General features: G+C 42.4%; 1 long non-coding RNA gene across 1 annotated transcript in view; it reads right to left on the bottom strand.

Moving 5' to 3' along the window:
* Positions 1-505: 505 nt before the first annotated feature.
* The window catches only part of LOC113963406, a 103,262-nt gene continuing 91,111 nt past the window's right edge, over positions 506-12,656 (bottom strand). Inside the window, exons 13-16 of the long non-coding RNA XR_003532793.1 lie at positions 9,035-9,530; positions 4,117-4,255; positions 2,456-2,973; positions 506-1,377 (exon numbers count right to left, since the gene is read on the bottom strand). This is a non-coding gene — a long non-coding RNA (uncharacterized LOC113963406). The remainder of the gene's footprint in view (positions 1,378-2,455; positions 2,974-4,116; positions 4,256-9,034; positions 9,531-12,656) is intronic.

Here is a 12,656-nt window from a genome sequence, read left to right as displayed (position 1 = left end):
GTACAGTCTCATCCCCAGAGTAAAGGTTAGAGGAGAGGTCCTGTTCAGTGGGACATGCTGCAAGCACAGGCACAACACAGATGTCTTCTCAATGAACAGCATCTGCCCTACTTGCACCGCATTATCACACAATCAGATGAGTCTGTGTCATACAGAAACTAGGTTAAATGAAAGGGGTGTAGCTCTGTGAACCTTAATGTCAGCACTGTTTTGTACACTCTGGGTCAAGACCTGAAGGTTTTTATCCATTCTGGTACAGAAAGGAGTAGGTCCACAGGAGATTTGTCTGACTAAGAGCTGAGGCAGAAAATTGGGATTTGAGCAGCCTGCTGTTTGGGAAAAAGACACTATCCTGAAAAATAAGCCTTATAAGCCTAAGAGTGCTACTATGTGTGTGTGTTTTATTGTGTTTTTAGCTGCCCCACTGAAGCCAGCCTTCCCAAAGGACGTGTTGGAACCTCAAGCCGTAAAGCTGCCAATACCCCAGCTTTCCAACCAATCCAAGTCTCCCTGTCACAGTAATAAACACTTAAATTAATAAGCAAATTAGCACATTGTGCTGGGGGTAGGTGATTCCCCTTCTGGTGTAGGCATGCTCCCCATCCCTTGCCCCCCAAGTCTCATGTCTCCTTTCTGCCCAGGGACAGAGACCATGTTCCCAAAAACTATGATTTGCAATGTCCAGGAAAATGATGCACACTGATATTAAAAATACTGTTATGTTAGAAGATGTGGGAGAGCCATGAGCAACCTCAACTATAACTCGGGGCAGGTTATTCACTGCTAACTCCTACATGGGCCAGATCTTACTCAGCAAACACAGGGAAGGGGCACAGGCTACGCTTTCACAAGCAGTTCAGCTTAGTGAGAGTGAGGAAGAGTGCTTTACTCTTTGTGGCAATGAAACAGTACACAGCTTTCTGAGGTGATATCACACCTGCCACGTTTTCAGCAATTGCCATTTACACTGGGAGAGCAGGGAGAGGGTGTTCATGCAGGTCTGGGCCTGTCTTTAAAGGAAATATTGAACTTAAAATGTGACATAAAGTTTATCTAAACAAAAAGTAATCTGTAAGGCATCAGGATACAATCTCCCAAACAAATTTCTGGTGGTGGACATAATTTGGGTCAGTAAGTTGGTTTACATTGTCTGTAAACTCAGGTTTTATTAGAGGTGAGATATTTAAATGCTGCTCATTCATGCTGAATGCCAATGACGTGCTTCAGTACTTGTTTTTCCATGTGTATCCATAGTGTGGCCATCAGCACCAATTGTGGTATTCATGGTCTGGGTTACACCTTGTCTTTGCTTTCTCCTCCAAACTGTATCCTCTTTTTCCTCCTGAAAATCTCCTGCTAAAATGCTGCTTAATATATCTAGAAAACAGGAGGAAATTAACATCATACGATTGTGTTTGAAGCCCAAATACCAACCAAAAATATTCTGCAATATTAAAAACTATGTTTACAATGTGATAACAGTGTTTCCCCAGTGTGAATGGTACTGAAATCATAAAAGCAAACACCTTAGGCCATCTCTACTGAGCACAGCTCACAGTATTGGTCCTAGGGGAGCACAAGTACTCCTGCACTCAGTGGAGGAGCTCTGGTATAACATATCCACTGACCTGCACTTGAACCTACCACTTGCTGTTTTCCTCTTATAATCTAAATCTGGAAATGTGCTGTCTGGTCAGTAGCATACTACCAAATCATTCAGCAAAATGCTCTAGATGCCATAAAAGCGTGCCTGTGCTTGCAGTGCCATAGAAAATGAACTTGTAAAATATAGCCCGAGCACGGCTCGCAGCCACCAGTATCGCAGCCGGCACATGTGCTGCTGCGAGGCACGTTTGTAATGCAGCCAGGCAGCAGCTGTGTGCATTGCAGACATTGTGGGTGGGTGGCTGTCTGCGTGCTCAACAGCTGTCCCTGCCGCCACACCAAGCCAGCACCCGGCCTTCCAGAGAGCGGCCAGGTCTGCTCAGCTAGAGCTGAATTTCAGAGCACCCTGTGAGAGCAGTGCTGTTGCTCACACCCATCATCCTCAGTGGGGTTTCGTGGGACGTGGCTGCGTCCACCAGCCTCAGTCATCCCTGGGTGCAGGGTTCACCTCTGGGTAACTCAATTGGCTGCCATAGCCGTCTTCGCAAAAAATGACTGCCGACACCAACTATTTTGTGAACATATTTGTGTTAAAAAATACCAGGCAGTAAACTGCAACTTCAGAGTTTTGTGCTTTTTATTCCCCAGCCGGGAAGTACAGCCAAATCCTTCCATTTTGGTGAGCCTGCACATATCTGCCTTTCAGCAAATCCTTTGTGTGGACCCTGGTTGCACTAAAGTCACGTGCATGTTTGTGACTTCAGCCTCTGTAAAGGATGCTCTTGATCCCTACATAAACTTTCTTACCTTATACCGTTGTGTGAAAATAGTAGCCTTTAGTTTTTGTTACCAAAAAAAGTTCAAAAGTCTTCATTTCCAGGTCTACTTGGACTGCCATCAGTGGAGAGATTCTCTTGGCCACATTTGTAGAAGTCCCTGGTTTGTGGTGTGAGGGGGCTGGGGCAGGCAGGCATCACAAAAACATGAACCATGAGAACTGCATCATCTCACTGCAATTCAGAAACTGCTACAACAGCTGTAGAGGCCACCAAAGGCTTGGATAACAGTGAGTCCCAAGGATACTGGCAGTCAGACGGAGCAAACTGCATGACCTCACCTAAAACCTCCTGAAATCACTCTACATCTTTCTATTGGCTTCAGTGATCTTTGCCTCCCTCCCCAAATGAGTAAAAATCCCCACAGATTAAGCAAGGGAGATGCTTGAATAGTCAGTCATAGCAGTTTTAAAAGTGCGTACTTATGTTTAGATACCTTAACTTTCTACAAGAGTCTGATGCTCTCGCAGGTTGGCTTCTGGGGTGTTTTCTGGTTTCATAGCAGAATCACCACCAGCCATTTCAACTGATCCTGTGAGCAAGGGAGCATTTTTCACTGTGAATTGTTTTTTTCAGGCTGTATATTGACACTGGAAGAACATTAAGCAAACTGTTGACTCTTCTTAAGTTGTGTCACCTAAAAAGCCTTTAAGCACTCATTCTGATTAAAGTGCTGGGGGGTTTTAAAGAGGCACAATATGCAGGAAAGCACCCACTGTGTAAGCGAAACCTTTTTCCTTCCCAGGATAACTGGTGAGCTCTACTGAATTTCCCATGCTGGTGATGTACTCTGGTTGCAGAGGCAGGGCTGTGGCCCTTTAGGGAACGGGGTGGCAGGGTCGGGCACACAGAGATCTGAGTTTTCAGGTCTATTTTGGGAGTGTACAAAACATGAATGGGGGTCTGATTTTAAAAATAGGATCTTTACAACTGTCAATACTAAAGCTGCAGCTCAGGATGTGGGGATCACAACGATACAAGTGAAGGTTGAGCAGCTTCAGTGCAGGACTGGGAAACCATAGCTCTAAACCCTTCTGCAACATCTAACTAAAAAGAGAATAGGATTTCTTACAGGCTTAATGACATACTGAAGGGGATTTTTCTAGGCTTGGAAGAGCGAGGGAAGATGGGAAAATGGACAGGATTTTTTAAAATCCTTGTCTGATGATTATTGGCTTTTTTCACACCAAAATATTCATCCTTCTTCTTTCCTCTGTCTTCATGTGGCAAAGCAGTTCTGCTGCCCCCAAAGAGAGGCAGGCACAGGTTAGGTCTTGGGGCCAGCTGGGCAAGAGTTCCTCGTTGTCTGGCTGAGGTCTTTTCTCAGCCATGAGGCTGCTCTACCTTACCTAGAAATGTCTTTTAAAAGCAAACTGAAAAGGGGAAAGGAAAATGGAGTTACACAAAGGATTTCTATCCCACTTGCTCCCTCTAACCTAACAGAGAGGAGAGGCAGGCAAAAAAGAAAACAGAGCCCAGAGGAGCCTCAGCAGATGCTTTTCTGCTCTCTCAAAACCCTCTTGGTATTTCCTGGTGCACTGAAGATATCTCAGAGCTCATACCCAGCGGCGGCACAGACACCTTGTGTCTCAGGGAGCCTGACACCCATGCACAGCTTTGTGATATTGGAGTTGCTCCACTTAGATTACAGTAAACAACAAGCACCAGCACTCACGCTTCTCAGCAGCCCTTCAGGGCTTGGCAAAGGGGACACAGGTCTATTTTGGTGACCTCTGTATCCCTTGAAGGAGCCAACTAAGAAGCCAAAAGAGAGAGGTAGATCTGTTTTTTCCAATGAGGCCTGTGGGTCAATGCTAGAAGAAAACCAAATGATAAATTACATATTGTATGAAATTATCAAATCCTAAACTGTATGATAGGAAGTGTCCAGAAAGGGTTATTTTCATTACCCACTGAGGACCATCTATCTAGCAACTGAAAGACTTTGGAAGTTGTTTTATCAGCGCTTGCCAGACACCCACTTCTCTTATCAGACCTTTGCTCCCAGGGAGCACCAGGCTGGGAGAGCCCTCCTATGCTCACAACTTCTTCTTGGATCACAATGACTTCTTTATTATATGTACAAAATCTTTATTAGCCTCCAGAGGCCCCAGATAAAGACAAAAGACCATAAAAATGTCCATAAGAGGTCAGAGCAAAGGCCCCTCTAGCCCAATATCCCATCTCTAAAGCTGACAATAGCAGATGGGAAGAGTACAGGATGAGGGCAAGCCTATAATAAAACTACCATGATATACTCTGTCAACCTCCAATGATTTGGAGGTCAGGGACTTACTGACCCAGATATGGTATGTTTGTGTTTGAAGGCAGAGAGGGATTTGAACCTCTATTTCAAGCATTCGAATGCTTCAGGAAAAAAACACTTAACTCAGATGGTGAGAGAAATAAATGCAAAGCTGGTGGAAGCAGACCAAAAGTGCATCTCAAAGCCTGACACGTTACCTCCAAGAAAACACTCAGCTTTCTGAGACCAAGAAGCATCTTTTAGCCTGAGAGGCTCTGACTGCTCAGCCTTTCTGGAGCAGCACTCACCCAGACCTCTTCTTCCTTCCAGCTGATCCCCCCAGGAGAAAACAGGGAGGATGAGGAGCTCTCAGAAACATGTAGGGCTCAGACACCTGAAGCCTCCCCATTCAATAATTCAATCAAACACTAAAGGTTCTTCTTAGAAGAAATAACAGGTTATGTAGATATTTCCTTCAGGCATTAGACCAAAACAGTATCTCATACTGGAATGTGGTGGGCAAGTGAGTTATTCACTGGCCAGAGCACAAACACTATCCCAGCTGTAGTTAATGCAAGGAAGTAGCTAAGATGTTGAAGTCAAGGGGTTATTACGGTGGTCCAAAAGCAGGCCAGACCACCGGGCAATGCCCACACAGTTAGTGAGTGTGTGCTAACAGCACCTCTGGACCACGTAGCTGCAGCAACATGCTGCTGTACTGCAACCAGCAGCATTCGGACCCCAGTCACGAGGACAGCCACCACAACGGGTTTTGGCAGCAGCAACAACAAAAACAAGCACAGATCCCTCTGCCACATGAAAGACTGCACCAACATTAATTTTCCTGTAACCTTTCTGCAGGGCCCTGGTGCTTACTTGAAAGAATAACTGCACTTCAGCCCTACCCCACTTTTCTCTGTCAGCCACCACATCCCCTACTGAAATCATTTCCTGTTTTATTTTTAAGAGTGCTGCTGTCATAAGCTGTTGCTGGCATGGGGGTGGGGATGGGAAGGTAGTTTCTGCCCAGTGAGCACAATAGCCAGCTGTCACCTCCTTCCAAAGGTGGTTTTTACTGTTGCTGATCTGCAAGACAGCATGGTGGCAGCAGGAACACCGTGAGGAGCTAAGGGAGGGTGATCCTTGTTGCTTTGTAGCATCTCTCCTGGAAAATCAAGGAAAACGGACAGAGAGAGAGAGCCTCATTCAATGCTTTGTCTACAAATCTGATGCTTCAGGTCCTTGTGGCGCAAGAAAAAAAATGCTGCAAAGGACAAGAGTACCTGTTTGAGAATGAGTCTTTGTAATTGAAACAGAGATGCAGCATACAAATCCAAATTCTAGTAACAAGAGTGGCAGCCAGCATAGCTGTCCCCTCTCCTTATGGCAGACATAGCAGAAAAAGTCAAAAAAGGGAACTTCAAACTGAAAATGGTGCTAAATGATACTGCTAAGCTGAGTTATTCCTAGTATCACCTTTGCCTCTGGGTCCCAGGTTCACGCTCAGTTTACACTGGGACAAGTCTGTTTGTCCATCATATCCTCCCATGAGGTTTTTTTATTTGTCTTAAAAATACGCAAAGCAAATGGCATAGTTTGAGTGAGATGAGAGCCAGATCAGAAGGCAGAACTGAAATTGGTAACAACTCCGCTGCTGGAAATTATTTCACAGACTCTGGAACAAACTACTCAGTTTCACTAGGGGCCACTGTGCAGCACAGGATGGGCCCTTTCCACAGGGCCGAATGACCAGTGTCACATTGTGGGCACCGCTCAGGAGAGGCAGGTATATTTTGGTGCAACAAATTAATTTGAGAAAAGCCAAGATTTTTTGCTCAAAGGAACTTTGTAAAAATTTACCAGTGATCTCTTCCTAAAGGCAGAGTAACTGCAAAATTTAATTGCTTTTTTTTTTATTCCAGAACTCATGTAATTTTGGCTGTGAATCAGATCATCTTCATTCCTGTGGTATGTATTTCACTTTTATGAACATTAATTTCACTACATTTTAAGAGTGGTGACTTTAGCCACAGCGTGGCTGCTGCTAAGTTCCCACGGCTACCAGTAGGACTTTTATGTGGGAAATCTGTGGGCAGCAGGGAGCCTCCCTGTTTGTATCAATATGAACTTCCCAAGCACATCAGACTGACATTTTCTCAGCCCCAGAGTTGGAGCACACATGCTCTCACTTAGAGCTCCCTTTTCCTAAACTGAAGGACATGTGTGATCATTTTAATTTCACCATTTTTCTAGCAGGCCTTTTGCATACACAGAAATCCTGCACAAATGAGGTTTTTTCTCTCCAGTCAGCAGAAGCCTAATCCTACCAACTGCTGAATGCCAGTTGTAAGGCGCTAAGGGACTTGAGCAAATACCAAGAGATCCTGGTATGGAGCATCCTTCTAGCTTCATAGGCCCAGCATTCCACAGACTCTCAGCACTGCAGAGGCTCTCGTGTTCCCTCTCCATCATCAGAGATCAGGCTGTTGGTGCTGGCAGGTCATCATTGGCACAGCCATCCGCAAGAGTTTCCCAGCCACTCACTCAGCGGCTAAGCATTCCAGAGATGACCAGACACAAACACATCTCCTGTACTTGCATACAGAAGCACTTTCTGCAGCTGGGTAATGAGTCAAAGAGCACATTAGAGACTGATATTTTTGTTGTTGTTCTCAGAACGTAGAAATGTAGCAGTAGGGCAATGGGTGAATTGCATAGCTTCAGCTTTCTTAGAGATAATACATTGCAAAGAAAAATCAGCAATGGTGGCACGCTGTGTTCAGTCAACCTTTAGAGAAGACCACACAATCCACAGACAAAACAGGACCATGCTCAGTGATCGTATCTTGGTCTTGCTTCCTGTTTGCAGAACTGCAACCACAGTAATTGTGGAAAGGTTTCAGGTCCATAATCACTAATGATAGGCACCCATAATCAGGCCTGTGAGGCACTGGGAAGCAGGGAAGCAGAAACCTTCATTCAATTTTTTATCATTTCAATCAAAAAGGCTGATTTCTTTATCAGTGAGAGATATTTCAAATTTACACAAAGCTGAAGCCCTGATCCTTGAAAACACTCACAGCTCTCCCTTTTTGATTCAAAGTGTTCAACTCTTTTATGAACCCTTCCTTCGGCAGCTGCTGCAACTTTCGCTGCTTGTACCTGGCTGCAGGTGAAGTCCACGTCACACCGCTCTGGGCATATTCCTCAATATCACACCACGTGTCCCACATGAAGACAGCAATATTGTGAAATATACTGCTCTTCAGCTTGCAGTGAGAATGTCAACATATAATTTAGAGGGCTTGAAATGGAAAAGAAAATAAAAAGCTGAAGGTAATTTTTACTGTTGTTGCAGCCAAGATAGTCTAGGGCTGTAAGTGTGGTGAGGTTTGTGGAAAGAGGTAACATTTTTCCCAAGACCAACAGAAAAACGAGGGGGAAAAATGAGATAACTTTTCTCTAGCTCAAAACTGTCCTTTCTGGACTTTTAAATCCTGCACATTTCACTGCTAAAACCTGGAAACTCTTTCCCCAAGCAAGGCAGTCATGCTTGTTGAAAACCCATGATCCAGCATGGCAGTGGGGAGAGGAATGACCTCTCCAGCTCCAGCCCCTTGCTAAATGGGGACTTTAGAGATCCCACATTTTGGCAGTGTTTTATTTAAAAGTCTCAGGACAATGAGCTTTTTTTTAGGAATGGAAGCACTGGAGAGTGTACAGCAGAATTCAGAAGCTGTGAGGTGCACCAGGAAGATTTGTCACAGAGGACTTGTGTACTTCTCTGACATCAGGACAGTTTTTTAATATACCTGTTAAACAATGCATTGAGCCTTCTGCAATCTCCTTTATTCTCATTATCTCAGATAATGAGACTGGTAGCGCATCCCAGGCCTGTTTCAACCATCTTTCAGTGTAAGTCAGAAACATGTAGAGACACCACAACTAGAGCTAATTTCCTTCTGAAAATCCTTACCAAGGGCTAGTGTAACCACTAGTGCAAGAAGACCAAAAAGATTTCTCTGTTGTCTATAACTTATCCCTGTTTTGTAAGGCAGTTTTAGTGTCTGCATGAGCACATCTGTGTCTTTCCCCTTTGAAAAGTTGCTGAATTCCTTTGCCAAAGAAGCCAAATATCTCAAAGCTACCAGCATTTCTAAAAGCCACATGAAAATAACTGGCCAAATAGAAGAGAGGATACCCATACACAAGCTCTACAAGCACTCAGGCTGAAAGTGGAGCTGTGGTATGAACCTTCATGTTATTATGCCCCCTGACATCCACTGTAGGGGGAGGAAGCAGTAACACTTCAATAAGGAGAATGGCTTCAACACCACTTTGTGCTCACCTGTTAAACAAATCCACTAAGTTTCAGCAGTCCTGATGGTCGAAGGATTCCTTGTGGACATTAAGGGCATGCTGATTTTCAGGGTATGGGGCTACAGATGTGGTTTTGCTGAGGACCTCTCGGCTTTACCCCACTGAGTCAGCAGCCACCTAATCACTCTCTACAGACTCCCTGATCTCAAACGACCACTGTCAACCCCACCAGGCATCTGCAGGCAGATGTGTGGAGATGACCCAAGTGTTGGACTGGTGAGAAGGGCTAAAAGTGAAGAAGAGTGAAGGGCAGCAGCAAAAACAAGGCAGAAGAGAAGTTTGAGGGATGCAGAAGGACAAAACTTTCGTCTCGCTCTGCAAAACTTGTAAGAACTTCTTGGTGTCAAGCCATATGAAGGGAAAGTGGGTGGCTCTAGAAACACAGTAAAAATGAGATTAACTCATCTACTAAATTCTCAGTCATCCTCCTCTTCTAACCACTGCCAGGAAGTATGAATAACAATCTAAATTTAAATACAACAAAAAAGAAAATACTATACAGCATGACTAGTCCACAAAGAAACCATGAATTTGCCCTTTTAATAATTAAAAGTGATCCAACAAGTTTTCCAAAGCAATCATGAAATAAAAGACTATCTTCACTGACCATGTATGCCAAGTGTGCTGCATTATCTGTCCAGATAATTGCATTATTTTGCCCATTTGGAAGAAATTACATTTTGTGAGAGTGACAAAGCAATTCCCCAAGTGCCAGTTATTTTTCTGCTTAGAAAATACCATGTCAAATTATTCCATTCATGGAAGAATTTAAATGCTTTAACTACCTACTAGCTCATATTTTGTAAATTATGGAAGAAAAAAAATATTCATTGCCACTACCAGCATGAGATGAATGTTTTACTGCATATGACCAGGCCTGACAAAATTTCCACTCCAAGCCCATGAGAGTTCAACTTGGGGCATGCCTTACAGACCTTTTTTTTTCACTTTTCACTGTGCAGAATCAGTATACTCCTACAGCTCAGCTAGTGCTCAACATTCGTTGACCTTCAAAACTAGATGTCTAGATATCTTCACTCTTTTTAATGTGTTTATTTCACTGAATATGAGAAATATCATTAATACCTGTGCCTCAAAAGCTCTTCACCCGATACCGTTTGAAATGTAGCTCTCCAGGAGGGAGACTTCACCATTTTTAATCCCTTTCTGCACAACTTCTTTGCACAAGTCAGTGAGTGTAAATACTATGCAAAATTAGTAAAGGTGGGAGGAGTGAGTTTGCAGACAAAATCCTCCATGAGTCAAACTGTGCCCCAGCTTCCACATTAAATTGCGCTGATAGAGGTAAGATTGCATGAATGCCATGAAGATAGCTTTAGTTCATTAACATCTGAGAGAGTTTTTCTCAGACATGAGTGTGGTCCCAGAGCTGAAGTCCATTAAAGCCTTTCAGTCACTCTGGACTTGGCTTTAAGAAAGAAGGGCAGTTGCTGCTGTTGAGTTTGATTATGTGTATTGAAACAACCCAAGTCATTGAACAGTTGGTGCTGCTGCAATGGAAACAAGGGAGGAAGCAGAGTTGACGGGACTTCTGAGAAACATCACAAACCAGACAGGAATTGAACAACCTACCAAGCCATACGGAAAGAGGCTCATTTCTAGAGATATGCTGCCTACAGCCATCTTGTCTTTCAGTACTCCAGTAATCAGATCCATACATATGGATTATGCTACTGGGCAAGAAAAAATATATCCTTTAACAATGTCCATAAATTACAGGCAAGAAAAAAATATTTCCTTTAACAATGGCCATAAATTACAGACATAATCAAAGTTTAAAAATGCATGTTTCTCTACCACTAAGCACAGCAGTTCTTGAGTAAAAATTCATAGTGTATTGCTTACTGTGCATCATACTGAACCTCAAAAAGTCTAATTTCATGTTAAAATCATGAGCCTTTGCCCTTTCTCAGAGAGAAAAAAGGGAAATTAGCACTCTCTTTTTCATGTTTCAGAACAAAAGCATAAGCTTTGAACTGCTGTATTTGTGAAAGAAACAATCGTAGCCTGTTAAAACAAGTTTTTGGTACTGAAAAGGTTAACTAATTTGGTTTCCCCGATAAGTTTATCTGTGATCAGAACTGAGTCATACAGAAAACTCCTACAAGATTTGACCTTTTACTTGTATCCCACACTGAGATAATATTATACTTAAAATGGATATCAATAAGAACTTTGTTTTTAAAAGTATATTTAAAATAAATTACTTTTAAATAACAGAAACTGTTTTCAATTAGCCCTGTTAAAGGAAATCAGCTAGAAAGTTATGTATGCTTTTTTATTTTCTTTATATAAATTATACCCAGGAGTCCTATGATAGCAGCACTGTACAAACTATGCACTACCTTTATATTTATTTCTTATCAAAATAAACTTAACAAATTAGATTTGTTTTTACAGCACTTTATATCCAATAATGACAATGTTGTATTGGTCCCAGGATAAAAACAATGAAAGTAGCAGCTGAATGGTATTTTTATTAAGAGCTAACAAAAATGTCTTGTGCAAACAGAGTATATAAAGAAAATTAATTCCATAATTCCTCATGATGAAGGCGTCCTTCTTTTTTTTCTTTTTTTTTCTCACAATATCAATCTCATTTGGAAAGATCATTTCAAGGGGAAAACTTTAAGTTTTAGCATAACTTACTCAGCAAAATGATATGGCTGAACTTAAACACTGCTGACTGCTAGGATTTAATATTAGAACCTGGCAAATGTTTTGATAACTTAATACTTTTTAAAAGAAAGCTCGTTTGTTAATGAACATTTTGGAAGTTCAGAAGAAATATAATCTAAAAAATAACAGAGCTAAAGATCAAAGAGATGTTTCTTCTTTTTCCCATTTTTTCCATTTCCTCTACCTTAAACGGGTTCCTCCATGCTAGTATTTTAGAGGCCTTTTTATTAGTAGTAGATTCAAATATCTCCGAGATATTCACCGTACAGCTCAGCAAGAGTCCAGGTTTTCCTCCAGCAGTGGAAAAATGGCAGGCCTAGTAGTCTGGGGTTTGTTACTAAAAATGAGTCCTTATTTAAAAAAAAAAAATAAATTACAACATTGTTTAGAGCATGTGGTTTGCTGCTATTAAGTTAACAGTGGAAAATCTCATTACTTTTAAAGTTAATTTTATTTGTGGTGGGATTGTTCTCTAGGCTGAAGCAGATTTTCTCTTAAGTGGAGCCTCTAATCCTACCTTACAGTTTTCTGTTCAGCAAGTCACTCTCTGCATAGCTTGGCTAGATGCATGTTTTAAGTCAAGTGTTGAATTAAAACGAAAAAAAGGAAGAAAAATAACTTTTCCCCGCATGTGACTCTGGGGCTGCCAGCAGGCACCTGTGTGCCGTCTTCTCCAGCTCTTGCTCTGACTAGTGGAGTTTTCCAATAAAGGTCTTGGGTTAAAGATGCACTTTGAGCAGTGCTAACAAAGTTTCTGCCTCTAATGAAAGATTAGATGCTGCTGAGTGCTCTGACAGGACAAATTAGAGATTGGGCAAATTCTAAAACCAGCTCCATGCAGGAAGCACCGTGGAGAAGTAGGGGTGAAAGATGGGTGTAACATGGTCTGG

This window comes from Neopelma chrysocephalum, unplaced genomic scaffold, assembly GCF_003984885.1.
Source record: "Neopelma chrysocephalum unplaced genomic scaffold, ASM398488v2 Primary Assembly neopelma1_25, whole genome shotgun sequence".
Classification (NCBI taxonomy): Eukaryota; Metazoa; Chordata; class Aves; order Passeriformes; family Pipridae; genus Neopelma; species Neopelma chrysocephalum.
The sequence above is the reverse complement of the archived record's forward strand: the minus strand, read 5'-3'. Positions and strand labels throughout refer to the sequence as shown.